Below are 14060 nucleotides of genomic sequence, written 5' to 3'. Positions count from 1 at the left end.
ATCCCATATTTTCTATAAAAGTAGCCTTCTACCAAGGCTTAACAGTTTTGTAAACTCGTCTGTTGTAAAAGTGTGTGATTACCCAAGTATAACTATCATTTGATAAAATATAGTTTGTACATTAATGCTTAAGTGAGATTATCACCAAAATATGTAATGGGTAAATCATTGTAGTACTGTAGTTTTGTATAATAAGAACTACTGTTGTACTAATTACTACTACCTTAAACCGGATTTATATTAAGGTATAATGTGATAATTGCACCATACTATCGACTGATAACAACGACATAAAGAACGGTCGTAATAACGGAATGACGTTTGGCACCCGCAGACCTGCAGGTCCGGCTGTAGCTAGCAGCAAGGTGTAGGATAGTCAATCCAGTATAGATCTATACGCAAACTCAACGCTCTCCCTCCAAGAGAATTCTGGCTACAACTCGGGCCATGACATTTAAGGCATGCTCCGATACAGTGGATCACATTTGCTATCGTGTTCTTGCATGTGTGATGAAATGTTTCTTGTTCTAGTATAGTTGTATATGTTCTCGTCCTAGTATAGACTCATGAATGAACTGACTCATTTATCTAGCAGTTGTAATAGTATGATTCTGTGTTACCCCGATGGTAACTTGTTAACAGTGTGTTTAGTACGTATGATTATGGAAGTACTTTTATGTCTATATATGTATATTTGGTATATAATTAATATGGAAACGACCTTCGGATGGTCACCCAAAATCCTATCAGACCACATCCAAATCGAGGAAAAGGAAACAAGGTGGATAGCCTTCCTAAGCCCTTTAAACATTATTTATACGTCTATACATATACGGGCATGCAATTTGTAATTTAAAAACATAAATAAGTGTTTATAAGACATTTGAAACATAAGTATATTTTATTAAAGAAAGATTGACTTGATGTCAATCTATAAAACAATTTGAAGGCGTAGATTTGATTAAAACAGTTTAAGTATAAGGAACATTTGCTTAAATCATAGTTGCAGTGTAAATTCGAAAAGTAAATGGGTTTGGAAAACATTTAGAAGTAAAACAGTTTGATATATAGTTTGAATAGTGATAAAACCACTGATTTCCCTAGTTATTAATCACATGTGATTAGAGCAATCATATGTGATTGAAACAATAACTATAAGTATTTAACTTGTATTCCCCCCCTTTGAAAGCATATAAACGCATTTAGAATATTTAACAGGTTGATTAAGGGGTATGAAACTCACTTGATTGATTGAAGAAAGCGAGATGGAAAACCGGGCAGAGTTTCGTCTCAGGAAACGGATTTTTCTCGGGATTCTCGGGAATCTCGGGAGCAAAATCGACCCTTGGGACTTGAGCAAAAAGACCAGAGCTTCGGGTTATAACGGGCACGGAAAACGAGACAAAGTTGTGAGAGAGAGGAGAGAAATGAGCAACATTTTCGGAAAGCCTCGCATCCTATTTATAGGAAGGCTGAACCGCCTCCGAACGCGGGGCGTACGCTCGTCCGCAGCGCGTACGCGTACGTCATGCATGACCGAAGCCTCGACTGCCTCGGTTCGGATGGGACGGGTTGCTGGGTACGCGGGTCGGATGGGACGCCGGGTCGGATGGGACGTCGGGTCGGACAGGTCGGAGCTTCGGACGGGTCGGACGGGTTAGAACTCTTCGGATAGTGCGACGTGGACGATCCGAGACCCTCGATCTCAGTACGCGGGGCGTACGAAGGTACGCAGGGCGTACTTCGGTCCAATCCGATGACTCCCCTTCGGATAATACCGGGAATTTATAAATAAATTCTTATTTATTTTAAATAAACTTCAAAAATTCATATCTCTCTCATACGAACTCCGTTTTTGACGTTCTTTATATCCACGCGAAGGTGAGACCATGATCTACGACTTTCGTTTAGATTCCGTTGGCAAATTCCGAACTTATTTTTATTATTTATTTATTAAAATGACGTGATTAAGGAATTTCTTCAAAATTTCATAACTTCCTCATCCGGAGTCAGATTTGGACGTTCTTTTTATGTACGCAAACCTTGATATGATTTCTATTACTTTAATTAATCCGAATAAGATTTTAGGAAGGTTACATTTTGACCTAAATTTGATCGGTTTTACATTACATTGACTCGAAATATCGGGTTGTCACATTATCCCCCCGTTAGAAGGAATTTCGTCCCGAAATTAGAATCTTAAGCAATCTAGAATTTACAAATAACTAAGCAAAAAGGTGAGGGTATTTCAGTTTCATCTGATCCTCACGTTCCCAAGTGAATTCCGGTCCTCGCTTGGCATTCCAGCGAACCTTCACGATAGGGATACGGCTTTGCTTCGTCTGCTTGACCTCACGGTCCATGATCTCTATAGGTTCTTCCACGAAGTTGAGGCTTTCGTTTATTTCGATCTCGTCGAGTGGGATTACGAGAGTCTCGTCGGATAGACACTTTTTCAAGTTAGATACGTGGAATGTAGAATGTACGTTACGAAGTGCGTCTGGTAGTTCGAGTTTGTAAGCTACGGGGCCGACTCTTGCAAGAATCTCGAAAGGCCCTATGTATCTCGGATTAAGCTTTCCACGCTTGCCGAAACGTATCAAGCCCTTCCAGGGTGAGACCTTGAGGAGGACTCGGTCTCCCACCTGAAATTCCAAAGGTTTCCTTCGCTTATCGGCGTAGCTCTTCTGTCGGTCTCTAGAGGCTTTCAATCGTTCACGGATCTGAACGATTTTCTCTGTTGTTTCCCGAATGATCTCCGGACCGGTGAGAGTACTGTCGGAAGTTTGCCCCCTGGCTAATTGGGTATCACCCACCTCAGCCCAGCACAGAGGGGATCTGCACTTACGGCCGTAGAGAGCTTCAAATGGAGCAGCCTTGATGCTTGTGTGATAACTGTTATTATAGGAAAACTCGACAAGGGGTAAATGAGTATCCCATGCCTTCCCAAAGTCAATCACGCAGGCTCGCAACATATCTTCTAGAGTTTGGATGGTCCTCTCACTCTGTCCGTCGGTCTGAGGATGGTAGGCTGTGCTCATGTCCAGCCTCGTTCCTAGGGAATGTTGTAGTGATTGCCAAAATCTTGAGGTGAACCTACTATCTCTATCGGAGATAATGGACATAGGTACACCATGTAGCCGTACGATTTCCCTAATGTATGTTCTCGTAAGCTTCTCCATCTTGTCGGTTTCTTTGATGGGCAGGAAGTGTGCAGACTTGGTCAATCTATCAACGATGACCCATATGGTGTCAAGTCCACCCGTTGTCTTGGGCAACTTGGTTATGAAATCCATAGTGATCCGCTCCCACTTCCATTCCGGGATCTCTGGTTGCTGCAATAAACCAGAGGGCTTCTGGTACTCGACCTTAACCTTTGCGCAAGTAAGGCATTTACTTACGAAGGTAGCAATCTCTGCTTTCATATTAGGCCACCAGTATAGCTTCTTAAGATCCAGATACATCTTATCTGAACCTGGGTGGACGGAATACCGAGTGTTGTGCGCCTCGGTCATGACCAAGTCTCGGAAGCCACCATGCTTCGGTGTCCAGATCCGGTTCATGAAATATAAAGCTCCGTCACCCTTGGCTTCTAAATTCTTGTCCATTCCTCTCAGGGATTCACTTGACACATTTTCAGATTTCATGGCCTCAAGTTGAGCCGCCTGAATTTGCTTAGTCAGGTGTGAATGGATGGTTATCGATAATGACTTGACTTTGCGACCAGAGTATTCCTTCCGACTTAGGGCGTCTGCTACTACGTTGGCTTTACCCGGATGATAACGAATATCGCATTCGTAATCACTGAGTAGCTCGACCCATCGTCGTTGTCTCATGTTGAGCTCCTTCTGATCGAAAATGTGTTGTAAACTTTTGTGGTCGGTAAAGATAGTGCTCTTCGTTCCATACAAGTAATGTCTCCAGATCTTCAGAGCAAACACTACTGCTCCTAGTTCAAGATCGTGGGTCGTGTAGTTAACCTCGTGTGTCTTCAATTGTCTTGAGGCGTAGGCGATGACCTTACCTCGCTGCATCAGAACACATCCGAGTCCTTGGTTTGATGCATCGCAATAAACTACGAAGTCTTCTATTCCTTCGGGAAGGGATAGTATTGGTGCGGTGCACAAGGCTCGTTTGAGCGTTTGGAATGCTCTTTCTTGTTTCTCTTCCCAGTCAAAGGCCACACCTTTCTGGGTTAGGGTTGTAAGAGGCTTCGCTATTCGTGAGAAGTTCTGAATGAACCTGCGGTAGTAGCCAGCGAGACCTAGAAATTGACGAATTTCTGTAGGAGTCTTCGGTGCTGACCAGTTCTCAATGGCCTTAATTTTGGATGGGTCCACGTGGATTCCCTCTTCGCTTACCACGTGTCCTAAGAATTCGACTCTTCGGATCCAAAATTCACATTTCGAGAACTTCGCATAAAGTTTCTCTTTTCGTAATGTCCCTAGAACTTGTCGCAGATGATCGCCATGTTCTTTCTTACTTCGGGAGTAGATTAGGATGTCGTCAATGAAAACGATGACGAACTGATCCAAGTAGGGTCGGCATACTCTATTCATCAGATCCATGAAGACTGCGGGCGCATTGGTCAATCCGAATGGCATCACCACGAACTCGTAATGTCCGTAACGAGTTCGGAAGGCGGTCTTCGGCACATCCTCCTCTAGCACTCGTAACTGGTGATATCCGGATCTCAGATCAATCTTAGAAAAATAGTTCGCCCCTTGCAGTTGGTCGAATAGATCATCTATGCGTGGCAGAGGGTAACGATTCTTGACCGTCAGTTTGTTGAGTTCCCTGTAGTCAATACACATACGGAAGGATCCGTCCTTCTTCTTAACAAACAAGACTGGTGCTCCCCAAGGTGAGAAACTTGGCCTTATAAAGCCCTTGCTGAGCAGTTCGTTAAGTTGACCAGAGAGTTCTTGCATCTCGGCTGGTGCTAAACGGTAGGGCGACTTGGCTACTGGGGTAGCTCCTGGGACTAAGTCGATTCTGAACTCGACTTGTCGTTGCGGAGGTAATCCGGGTAGTTCTTCTGGGAAAATGTTGGGGAAGTCGCTCACTACTGGGAGGTCCTTTAGTTCTTTCGTTTCTAGGTTCGTGTCGACGACGTGAGCAAGGAATGAGTGGTATTCCTTACGCAGGTATTTCTGTGCTTGAATACTGGATATGATGCAAAGACTTGCACCGGGTTTGTCGCCATAGACTATAAGAGTTTCGCTAGACGGAAGGTTTAGACGGACTGCTTTCTCGAAGCACATGATGTCGGCACGATGAAGGCTTAACCAGTCCATGCCAACGATGACGTCGAAACTTTTTATTGAGACTGGCATGAGGTCGATTGGAAATGAATGGTTGTCTAGGGTTAGGGTACAACCTAAGTATATGCTACTCGTATTTTCAGTTTTTCCATTAGCCATTTCTACTGTGAATAGTTCTTTGAGTGCGTGCGGTGGTTGATTAAGCATGCGAGCAAATTTATGGTTTACGAAGCTTCGCTCCGCTCCACTATCGAATAGAATGCATGCATAGGAGTTATCGAGGAGGAACGTACCGGTTACTACTGTCGGGTCAGCAACTGCTTCCCCGTGGCCAATAGCTAGTACCCTCCCTGCTCCTCCAGCATTCCTCGCTTTGGGGCAATCCCTCTTAAAGTGGCCTGCTTCGCCACATCCATAGCAGGTTGGGCTCGCGCCAGAGCCAGGGACTTGGTTGATAGGTTGTGCCGGGAACTTACAGAATCGGACGGTGTGTCCTTTCCTGTTGCAGTTAGAGCACTGCAATTCACGGCAGGGGCCGTTGTGGTGGTAGCTGCATTTGGTGCACTTGGGAGAACTTCCAGCATACCGACTCACCGGAGCAGTTGTAGCAGCAGTAGGGGTTACTGCGGCATGAATTGCCACCAATTGCTGCTTTTTGGCAGCCTGATGCTTCTTCCTTTCATCCCAGAATTTCCGCTTAGTATCGGCGGGTTTGGAGGGTTCCGGGATGGCTAGGGTGGTTGTGGTTGCGGAGGTTTTGACTCCATGGTCAATGAGTCGTTGTGCCAATCGTTTGGCACTGTCGAAGGTAGCGGGGTTTGACGCTAGCACATTCCCCTGATACGGAGGCACTAGTCCCCATATGTACCTTTCGATCTTCTTCCCCTCGGTGGGAACCATATTGGGGCAGAGGGCCACCAGCTCGCTGAATCGGGCAGTATAAGCGACCACATTGGTGCCCTTCATTGACAGGTTCCAGAGTTCCTGCTCCAGTTTCTGGATCTCGCCCCTCGGACAGTATTCCTCAGTCATGAGGTCTTTCATTGTTTCCCAGCCCATGTCGTTAGCTACGACGAGAGTTAGGGCTTTGACGTGGCCGTTCCACCACGTTAGGGCTTTACCCTCAAAGGTGCAGGCGGCATATTTCACCTTGCACGCAGCAGGGCATGAACAAATTTCGAAGACTGATTCAGTCTTCTCGAACCATTGCGAGAGGGCAATGACTCCGCCGGTGCCATAGAAAGGCTTCGGCTTGCAGTTTGTAAAATCCTTGTAAGAGCACTCCCTTGAGCGCACAGGGATTTCGATCGGAATAGATTCTACAGGGGTTCCACCTCTGCTGGCATCAGAAGAGTGATACTGAGCCATGGCGGTTGCCACTGCTGCAGCTACGACAGCATTCAGGGCTACAGTATCGATGACCGGAGGCGGAGGAGGTGGTGGAGGTGCAGGATTATTCCTATTCCTGGGAGACTTGCGAGGAGGCATCCTTCAGCTGAAAGTTTAAAAAGATAAGAAAGATGGTAAGAATCAATTTGTAAGCAACGCGAGAGTGACACATGGACTAACTAAACATAGTCCAACAGTTGAAAGGGTGCTTGAAACCACAACAAGCATTATTAGAAAGCACAAGTGTATAGATTTTTCCCCAGATAGATAGATCTCAAAAATTTACTGGTATTACTGATGTAATAAGCTCAGGGAAAATCGACCTAACAGTAGGTCATACATCATACCATATAGAAAAGTTTGACAGTCCTTAGATTTCAAATTTGAGTACGGAAAGTTAGAAATATTTTACACACAAGTGCTACTTGGAGCACAGATGTTAAAGGCTATTCTTTAATTAAAAGACGGAGATGTACTAGACATCAACCAACGGCGATGGGAAAATCCCGGGCGAGTACTGCGGTCGGATACTTGACGAAACACCTCTTGAATGGGTCGATCCTAAGTCCTCTGACGAGCTCGAAGTTCCAATATTTCAGCTCGTGAGGCAGCCAACTGCTACTGCAGGGTTTTATTTGTCCTCCGGGTCCGTTCCATGTCTTCTTCAAGACGGCGGATACTGACTGTGTTGACACCTGAGTCGGCATCAATCTCTATGACCCGGTCGACGGCTGCTCCACCTTGCTCGACAATACGAGCTATTCTGCGGATAATGACAGGCAGAGCTCGGTCAGTAGAGCCACCATCGCTGACGTTGTAGAAGGTTCGGTCTCCAAAGTATTGTAAGGGTTGACCCTGATCATTACTTCAGCGGTTCAGGTTGTTTGCCCACATGGGTGTAGGACCTGGAAACGCTGGTCGAGGGTTGTTGTTCGGGGCTTGACCTACAATCGGTAGGTTGTTGACTTCAGGCTCGGAGTCGGACCCATCTGAAAAGCCTTCTGCGAGGTGATCATCCAAAGGGGTTGGATGATCAACTTCGGGCTCTTCATAGATCCACCCGACATTGCCTTCATTGGGAAAGTACGGGTCGCCATGATGGATATCTAGCCATCAAGATCTATGCGAGAAATAGAGGTATAAGAATATAGTATACGTGTAACTAGTAGCGCAAAATACTCCTATAGTATTTTAAGTTTAAGTTCTATTGATCTCCTTGTGGTATTGTTGGTAAGTTTTTAGACTTGCTAACCTATCACAACCATTCTAAGGCATGTGCTAATCACTCCTAGGATCAGCATAGTTGATCAGGCTATGCCATTTCCAGGACTGACCATACATCCCCGAGCTCACTTGTGATATTTAACAATCGTAATACTTTTATTCTTGTCATTGTGACACTTATTTTAGTATGAATGCAGACTAGTATACTTAGTTAAATATTTTATTATTTAAAGTATAGACTCTTGGTCAGAGTTTAATCCCTAATGGGTTTATAGTTTAGTATATCTTTTATGGGTTGATATACTCAATTCACTATAAACAATGCTCTGATACCAATCTGTCACACCCCAAAACCAAGAACGGCGGAAACGTTCTGGGGCGGAGGACGTCATGTAAGGTAATCACAACACAGTAAATGTAAATAGGCAAACAACATCATCCATTGCATTAAATATATAAATTTAATACATGCGTGTTCTGTACAGTTTTAGACACCAAAAATATAACGTAAATCAAAATAATAAAATGATGAGTCTTGAGTACGCTCCATCATCTCAAAAGCTGGCATCGGTACCTGTCTACTGATGACCTGAGAATACAAGTTATTTTGAAAGAGTTTATCAGCATTAAGCTGGTGAGTTCATAAGTATTTTTGTGTCAATGTTCGTTGTCAAAAACGTTTGAACCTGTCTCAATGTATAAGTTTGTAAAAGTTTGAATCTCTCAGAAAATCCCATATTTTCTATAAAAGTAGCCTTCTACCAAGGCTTAACAGTTTTGTAAACTCGTCTGTTGTAAAAGTGTGTGATTACCCAAGTATAACTATCATTTGATAAAATATAGTTTGTACATTAATGCTTAAGTGAGATTATCACCAAAATATGTAATGGGTAAATCATTGTAGTACTGTAGTTTTGTATAATAAGAACTACTGTTGTACTAATTACTACTACCTTAAACCGGATTTATATTAAGGTATAATGTGATAATTGCACCATACTATCGACTGATAACAACGACATAAAGAACGGTCGTAATAACGGAATGACGTTTGGCACCCGCAGACCTGCAGGTCCGGCTGTAGCTAGCAGCAAGGTGTAGGATAGTCAATCCAGTATAGATCTATACGCAAACTCAACGCTCTCCCTCCAAGAGAATTCTGGCTACAACTCGGGCCATGACATTTAAGGCATGCTCCGATACAGTGGATCACATTTGCTATCGTGTTCTTGCATGTGTGATGAAATGTTTCTTGTTCTAGTATAGTTGTATATGTTCTCGTCTTAGTATAGACTCATGAATGAACTGACTCATTTATCTAGCAGTTGTAATAGTATGATTCTGTGTTACCCCGATGGTAACTTGTTAACAGTGTGTTTAGTACGTATGATTATGGAAGTACTTTTATGTCTATATATGTATATTTGGTATATAATTAATATGGAAACGACCTTCGGATGGTCACCCAAAATCCTATCAGACCACATCCAAATCGAGGAAAAGGAAACAAGGTGGATAGCCTTCCTAAGCCCTTTAAACATTATTTATACGTCTATACATATACGGGCATGCAATTTGTAATTTAAAAACATAAATAAGTGTTTATAAGACATTTGAAACATAAGTATATTTTATTAAAGAAAGATTGACTTGATGTCAATCTATAAAACAATTTGAAGGCGTAGATTTGATTAAAACAGTTTAAGTATAAGGAACATTTGCTTAAATCACAGTTGCAGTGTAAATTCGAAAAGTAAATGGGTTTGGAAAACATTTAGAAGTAAAACAGTTTGATATATAGTTTGAATAGTGATAAAACCACTGATTTCCCTAGTTATTAATCACATGTGATTAGAGCAATCATATGTGATTGAAACAATAACTATAAGTATTTAACTTGTATTCCCCCCCTTTGAAAGCATATAAACGCATTTAGAATATTTAACAGGTTGATTAAGGGGTATGAAACTCACTTGATTGATTGAAGAAAGCGAGATGGAAAACCGGGCAGAGTTTCGTCTCAGGAAACGGATTTTTCTCGGGATTCTCGGGAATCTCGGGAGCAAAATCGACCCTTGGGACTTGAGCAAAAAGACCAGAGCTTCGGGTTATAACGGGCACGGAAAACGAGACAAAGTTGTGAGAGAGAGGAGAGAAATGAGCAACATTTTCGGAAAGCCTCGCATCCTATTTATAGGAAGGCTGAACCGCCTCCGAACGCGGGGCGTACGCTCGTACGCAGCGCGTACGCGTACGTCATGCATGACCGAAGCCTCGACTGCCTCGGTTCGGATGGGACGGGTTGCTGGGTACGCGGGTCGGATGGGACGCCGGGTCGGATGGGACGTCGGGTCGGACGGGTCGGACGGGTTAGAACTCTTCGGATAGTGCGACGTGGACGATCCGAGACCCTCGATCTCAGTACGCGGGGCGTACGAAGGTACGCAGGGCGTACTTCGGTCCAATCCGATGACTCCCCTTCGGATAATACCGGGAATTTATAAATAAATTCTTATTTATTTTAAATAAACTTCAAAAATTCATATCTCTCTCATACGAACTCCGTTTTTGACGTTCTTTATATCCACGCGAAGGTGAGACCATGATCTACGAATTTCGTTTAGATTCCGTTGGCAAATTCCGAAATTATTTTTATTATTTATTTATTAAAATGACGTGATTAAGGAATTTCTTCAAAATTTCATAACTTCCTCATCCGGAGTCAGATTTGGACGTTCTTTTTATGTACGCAAACCTTGATATGATTTCTATTACTTTAATTAATCCGAATAAGATTTTAGGAAGGTTACATTTTGACCTAAATTTGATCGGTTTTACATTACATTGACTCGAAATATCGGGTTGTCACATCAACTCATCTCACTCTCTCCCCTTTCTTTCTGCTCTCAGTCGAGGATCGGCAAACACACACACACACACACTTAATTCACTTCCAAATCCTCTCAAGAACTCCTTCATTCCTCCTTCAAAATTTTCGAGATTAAGGGCATTCAAGAAGGTTTTCATCCAAGAATCACTCCAAGATACATACTTGTGGTAAGATCTTGACAACATACTTGCTTTTTATAACTTAATCACTCTTCTTACCACCTGAAATTCTTAATCATACTCCTAGAACTCTTCTTGAGTTTGAGATCTACTCAAGGGAGTTGCTAGGGCCGAAAAATCACTTTATCTTTCCACATCTTCTTCAAAACCAAATCCACAAACTCAAGGTGAGTTCATACCCCTCTATTTTTGGTTTTCATATGATTTATGTGGGAGAATACAAGTAAAATTGTGAAGATCTATGTGTATTTGTATGTTATGTGTGATTTCTTGTGTTTATGTGGTAAATATGTGCTAAAAATGAGAAATATTTTGAGATCTATTGTTCAAGAAGGAAAAATATGTGATCTAGGTTATATTTCACTTAACATGTCAAGATAAACTACCATACAAGCTTTATAATAAACACACTACAACATAAAATTTGTTATTTGTCCATTTTTGATAAATAAACAAAAGTTGGGGAAAAAGATATCATTCACGGTTTCTACAAGGATCAAAAGGTCAAAAAAAAAGCTAAAATAAGATTTATTATAAATATTAGGCTTTCTAAAGGACTAAAAATCTAAAATTTTAGTTTAATGGGCTAAAATTTGGGCTTTTCGGCAATTTAGGCCCAAAAATGCGAAAAAACCAAATTTAAGGGGGCTGAAATGGAAAGTTTTCTCCAAACATGGGCTATAAACGTAAATAAACCCATTTCAGGGATTAAAATGGCCTTATTTATCAAAAGGGACTAAAAATGCAAAGATTTTAGATTTTGGGGTAAAACTGTAAAATTTGCGAAAAGTGTGGATTTAAATGCAAATCTTTTAACTAAGGGGCTGAAACTGTCCTAAACAAAATTTTGGGCTTAAAACATCATTTAACTAAGTGTTTAGGTAAAAAATGTCAAGAAAAATGGTTCAAGGACCTAATATGTCATTTTTCATAAAAAGGGCTAAAAATTACCAACTTTATCAAACTAAGGGGCTGAAATGATCAAACTAATATTTTTAGTCAATTATGTTAATAATGAAATAATTGGGTCAAGATATATGAAACTTTATAACTTATGGGTTAAATAGAAAAATATCAATTTTTTTTTAAATCTAGGAATCGTTATAAAACAAATTGGTGATTTTTATGACATATCAATTAAACAATTTCACAACACTAATACTATACAAAACAAGTAAACATCCTAATTAATGGGCTTGAAAGATTCTAATCATGTTTATTGGGCCTTCGTGACCCATTGACATGACTTTTGGGCCTAACATAAATAATACATGTTATTGGGCCTCCTGTGACCCAATTACATGCTTAAGGGACCCTCAATGGCTTTTACATCCTATTTGGCCTCGGTGGCCCATTAGCATTGCTAGTAAGGTCCAAATAAATCTTATGCGAACTGGGCCAACATGTCTTTCGTATACTCGATAGCCTTAAATAACATACGTAATTAGTAGGGCCTAGTAGTTCTCTTCTCCTCGTCTGTTCGGCTTACTTCCTATCCAAGTAAACAAAAATCAGGTCGTTAATTAAGGTTAATCATATTCATTTGGAATAATTGAGTAATAATGGGCGACACTAATAAGTGTCGGTCGTAGTCTGTAGTTATAATCAAAGTCTCCTGGAGGGAGAGCGAGAGTTTGTGTATAGATCTATACGGGGGTGACTCCCCCACGCCTAAGCTGTTCGCTACAGTTAGACTCGGCCAGTCTAGGGCGATAAAATCTTAAGATCAATTCCAGTGTTCATTAGAATGCCAAGACAGTAGAACTAGTCATTATCATGCATGGTTACAATGACTCACATAGAGATCCAATTCCATCTAAGTAATCATGGGAAATCATATTCATTCACTGTGATGATACGATAATACAAAACAATCATAATATTTTATCGGAAAACATCAGGTTTTCCGGGGAAACCAATTTTGTTCACTTGTACTTGTTGGAATAGTGTCTAAGGCTGTAACTATATTAGGCAAGTATTTGACCCGGTTGTGCATGGTCCTTTTGGGTTGCCTTCACCATAGCAACTTGATAGGATGATGTATTAAGAGAGAGTAAATATTATTAATATATTATGGGAATAATATAAAGAATAATATATTGTTATTTGATTAATATAAGTCATAGAATTAATTGGAATTAATTTGGTGACTTAAAGAGATTAATTAAATAAAGGGGTATAAACTGTCAATTGTTTGATAGTTAAGCTTAAGATTATAAATCCTTATAGATATATAGTGGACGAATTCTAGAAGCTAGGATAGCTTCAAAATCGTCCAATGAGTTATCTAAGGAAAGGATTTGGATAGCCTTAAGAGAAGATTATCCAATTAGGGTTTAGGTTGTAACCCTTAAGGAATCTACAAGTACAAATAGACCCCATGGGCAAGGGAAATCGGCACCTCACCTAAAGTAAGAGAACCCTGGCCGATTTCCTCCCCTCTCCTCTCTCCTAAATCATCTTCCTTGCTATTAGTGTTTGTAAGCCATTAGAGGAGTGACAATTGTGACTCTAGAAGCTCCAAGACTACAAGATCAACAAGGAATTCAAAGGTATGGTTCTAGATCTGTTTCGATGTTGTTATTTAACCTAATTAGCCATTAGAAGTCTTGGATTCAAAGCATGTTTAATTAGAAAGCCTAGATCCAAGCATTAGGGTTTTGCATGCGCACATAGGAAAGTTCTTATGGCTAAAACCCATCAGTGGTATCAGAGCCTAGCTTGGTTTTCATTAAATTGTTGCTTATTTGTTTGAAACTTGTTTGCAAAATTTGAATTTTGGGTTTCTGAGTCGTAAACTCGACGAGTCCCATGGTGGACTCGACGAGTTGGCCTAACTCGACGAGTCCAGTTGGGAACTCGACGAGTTCAAGCGTCAGGAAAGGCCAGATTCGGGATTTTTTCATACTTATCTTATGGAAACTTACCTTTATCATATTAGATCAATCCTAATCCGATTTTTTTGATATATATGACTATTATCTTGATCTAATTAAAGATATTTATCAACTAATAAAATATTTAATTTCCTTATATGATAATTAATTAATTATTTTATTTATTTTGGTAATTATCTTTCAAAGAAATATTGAATAAAATCAAATATAGATAATT

The sequence above is a fragment of the Lactuca sativa genome, chromosome 9 (assembly GCF_002870075.4).
Source record: "Lactuca sativa cultivar Salinas chromosome 9, Lsat_Salinas_v11, whole genome shotgun sequence".
Classification (NCBI taxonomy): Eukaryota; Viridiplantae; Streptophyta; class Magnoliopsida; order Asterales; family Asteraceae; genus Lactuca; species Lactuca sativa.
The sequence above is the reverse complement of the archived record's forward strand: the minus strand, read 5'-3'. Positions refer to the sequence as shown.